Source organism: Elaeis guineensis, chromosome 14 (assembly GCF_000442705.2).
Source record: "Elaeis guineensis isolate ETL-2024a chromosome 14, EG11, whole genome shotgun sequence".
Lineage (NCBI taxonomy): Eukaryota > Viridiplantae > Streptophyta > Magnoliopsida > Arecales > Arecaceae > Elaeis > Elaeis guineensis.
In genome coordinates, this window is record NC_026006.2 from 10,487,159 (window position 1) to 10,491,585 (window position 4,427).

General features: G+C 33.1%; 1 long non-coding RNA gene across 1 annotated transcript; it reads left to right on the forward strand.

Moving 5' to 3' along the window:
- The first annotated feature begins 2,902 nt into the window (after positions 1-2,902).
- Positions 2,903-3,857, forward strand: LOC105036190 (hydrophobic protein LTI6B). The gene is made up of 3 exons (XR_830458.4): positions 2,903-3,111; positions 3,388-3,481; positions 3,574-3,857. It is a non-coding gene; the product is annotated as a hydrophobic protein LTI6B (long non-coding RNA).
- Positions 3,858-4,427: the final 570 nt, after the last annotated feature.

Genomic DNA, 4,427 nt, shown 5'->3' on the forward strand with positions numbered 1-4,427 from the left:
CAAACCTCTTTTGCAGTATTAAAATTACCACATTGCATATTAATAGTTGGGATAGAAGTATTGGCAAAATATGTGATAATTTTGAAATTGATTCTTTCTCAATCCTCAAGTTGGATGTGAAAGGTCTTATCATCCTCATCCTTATCTTTTTCAGGCATTTCAAGATCACTATTAACATATTTCCAAATTTTGCATTCACACAAAAAATTACGCATGCTCTTCCAATGGAGATAATTATTGCCATCAAGAATGACTTGAATAGCCTGAAAGATGTCATTTTGCACCAAAAGGTGAGCCAAAGTTTGAGCCATGGGATGAAAAATAAAACAAGCAAGAATCTGAAAAGAAAGATGAATTGGGAAACACACACAGATGACACTATAGTAGAAATATATACAAAAGGCTACTAGAGTAGTGATGCGTGTGGCACGTGGAGACGACTGATAGCAAGGGTGATGATGCCAGCAAACAAAACCTCGAGGATGGCGGAAAATTATTCAAACCATAGTCTCTGAGGAAACTTTCACCACACTAAAACTGCAAAAATCACATAGGAAGGGACTATGGAATCTTATGGCCCTGATACCATGTGAATGAAAATGAATGGAAAAGATTATACTGTATTTCTCATTATTATCTTCATGAATACAGATCTATAAATACACTAAAGTGGAAAAGGCTAATATGGTAGCTTTACAATTATATCCAAACGTATATGATAGCTATATAAATGTATCTAATAATTACAATCAAGAAAATATAAAAAGTTTGACTCTAGAATCCTTATAGTGATGTGACTATAATAGTTATGATCTTGACAACTCATAATAATATTCACATGGTAATGGGTATGATATTCTAATCCTTAAATTTCTATAGTCATGTGAGTATAATAGTCAAGATCTTGACAACTCATGATAATATCCTTGACAACTCACGATAATATTCATATTGACAATACAGCGAACCCACGTTACTAAAAATCCCACCCTTCGAACTAACAATCCATCTGCAATAATAGAACATATCCAATATATTTTAACTTAAAATGAAAATAAAGAAAAAATAGCATTGCTTCTCTCAAGATATTCATTGATCAGGCTATCAGGCTATTTTGAGTTAATTATGAACAAGTTAAAAAGTAATAGAAAACTCTACTAAAATAAACTATGATGAGAGTTCTTTTGCCAACACTACAATAAAATAGGACTTTAGTATTGAATTTTTTTTATCATTGAAGCCTAAAAATCCATCACCAATAGTTTTTGTGATCGATTTTGTGACGAAAAAATCCAACATTGAAAACATAATCATAAAAAAAAATTGTGATAGAAATTTCCTTTGTATTAGAATCCCTTGTATTAAAATAGATTTTCACCAATAAATTAGCAAAATCATTGGTGAGATACAAACTTTCCTCCGTAGTTTGATCTAACTGCTGGAAAATTATATAAACCAATATACTAGGCCAGCATTTTTATATAAATGCTGCCAAAGTATCTTAAAGCAGTTGTTTTTAATATTTATTGGTAAAAGTGTGTTGCAACTTCTCTAATTTACAATAAAGTGTCATTTCAAAAATAGTTGGAAAAAAAAAAAAGGACAAAACTTATACTTCACAAATATTATTATTGGTGCTGATTTTTTTTTGATAAAGTATTATTGATGCTGTTGTTACTGGCAAGAGTTTTTGCTTAAAAGCTATTAAGCAAAGTTTTTCATTCGTATTGTGGGAGCCTATATCAATGATAAGAGTTTCTACTCAGCTATCATTACATTTCATTGCTTAATATGTTTAGCCATGGAAGCATTTTATTGATAATAATTTGTTAAATTATTTTATTATATTTTAAGAATAGTTGAAAAGAGGAGAAAATATGTGCGCCCTATGTACCACATGGGCTGATATTAATGAGTTTGTATTAACGGTGAAAATTTCAACTTACAATTCAAGAACATTTGAAAAAAATGAAAAAAAGTCATATCCTGCATATGTAATATATTAGTTATCTAAAGACTTTTTAGATGACTGGATTTATAGGGCTTAGTAAGGACCACATAATAATCTATTATAAGACTTCAAAGTTCAAAGTGAAAGAAGAAAAATTCTTTTGGCAATGGACATCTAAGTAGGGTGCATGGTACGTGGATACATTAGTAGTCACAAATTTTACAAAAGCATCTTGCTTATATTGCATTTCTTTTACCCCACCGATCATATGGTTGGTCTATCAAGATAGGCATTTTGTTGGTCATTTTGAATATAATGAGTTGATAATGAATAATTTCTTTGTGATCAAAGTTTTAATTTTCAATGGGACTGATGATATTGCCATCTATATGGAAGGGAAGGAGAAAGAAGAAAGAAAAAAAAGAAAAAAAAGATAAGAAAAAAAAATCAAAAAAAGTAAAAAGAATGTGAATAGAAACAAGAAAAAAATAGAAAGAAAGAGGGAAGAAAAAAAAAGAAAAAAAAAATAAAGAAAAAAAAGTTAAAAAAAGAAGAAAAAAATAAAAGAAGAAAGGATGAAGAAAAAAAAAAAAAAAAAAATTAAAAATATTAAAAAAATATATATTTATCTGAATGCATGATGCAGACCGCTGTCCAGAGGGGATAAACGGAATCATGATGCCTCCGTCCATTTAAAATCTTGGTTATAATAATCAATTAACTAATCGAAAGAAACCTTTTACCTTAAACAAATACCGAGAGTTGTAAGGGCGTCGGAATCCAACGGCAAAGGTGGCAAGCCTACGCGCACTCCGAGCCGTCCCTGGGGAACTCTGAACCAGGATCGATGGTTCTGGCTTCCTCCCGATGGAAACGCGGAGAAGGTCCTCCCGCGCCACACCCCCCTTCTCATGTGCAAGACACGTGCTATCCCCCTATAAAAACAGAAAGGGTCACCCGACCTACACCCGACTCTTCTCCTTCTCTCTCTGTAAACACTTGCTCTTCGCCTTCTCTACAATCTTAGCATTTCTATTAGAAGGAAGTAAGGAAGAAAAGTTGAAAGGAAGATGCCGACGGAAGGGACGGCTAACTGCATCGATATCCTTCTCGCCATCATCCTTCCACCCCTCGGAGTTTTCCTTAAGTTTGGCTGCAAGGTAACACCCTCCTACTTCTATATATCCATCCTTCTTTGTTCATTATTTCTTTTAACAAACATGGGAAAAAGAGATCATAACCTCTTCTTCTAAACATGGGAAAAGATTTGCTCCAAAGTTTTTTCATTATTTTTGTCTCTTAGATTTCCCTTGCCTTGTCCTATATCTACAGTTGGACCTTCTGCTCCAAATCGATTTTTTCAATGAAAAGATATTAGTATCAATAACCTAAAACTGATTTTTTTAACTTCTATCTTTTTATTTGGGAAAAAAAAGGTGGAGTTCTGGATCTGCTTGTTGCTGACGCTGTTTGGGTACATCCCTGGAATCATATACGCCGTCTACGCCATCACCAAGTAATTAAATTCAGGTGATCGAGCTTCCATTTTCCTTCTTTTTTTTTTTTCCCGTTCTTTTTGGCCTTTTTTTCTGAATATGAAAAGGTATATGTTGGTTTGGCAGGTAGTGGAGATGTTGGTGATGGCAGTAAGGTGCAGCCATCTTGGATTTCCGAAATGACCGTTGGATTCTTCTTCCTCTTCGACTGATTCCTGGCGTCCATGGGATGGGATGATTAATCTGTTCTTTATTTTGTCAAATTGTTGCCGTTTGTATTATTTTTATTTCCGAGATTTTTTCTGTATGTTTGTGGTGAGCTGTGTGATGAACTGATTGTGGTCTATTCGGTCCAGTAGGAAAGTTTTATTAATATTATCAGTAAATAAAACTTTAAATTTGGAAGAAAATTCTTCTGGTTTCGATGCATTGAATCATCGACTATAATCCAATCGTAGCCGGTGACATTAAATTGTTTCTTTACTACCCATAGGATACAGTGAACGGGTGAAGAAATGGAGCGATAAACCAAAATCAATCTATTTCACGTTTCTTAGTTAAGAAGTTCTAATCAAGGTTGTTCGGTGGGTTATTCCACAGCTTCTCCATATTCCTCTCTCATTTTTTTTCCCCTTGAATCCCTTTTGGTCACTTTCCTCTTCTGATTCCCATACCATAACATTGAGAATTACGTACCAATTCATACTTCCAGTCACAATTATATTTCTATTCTTCTATATAGGATCGCTAAACTTATTATGGGCTAATTAATCCGCTTCAAATATATGTGCATGAGGTGTTGTAGCAAGTTTTATCCCATCAAGAACTTCACCATAAACCAAAATTTGGGATATATTAACTTTCCAATATGTAAGAGATTAGGCCATGTGGTAGGAGACCAAATTGATTTAAGAGTCGAGCTCTTAAATGAATTCTATCTCAATAAAAGTTATAGAAGTTTTATTATTTTAGAAAAAAAT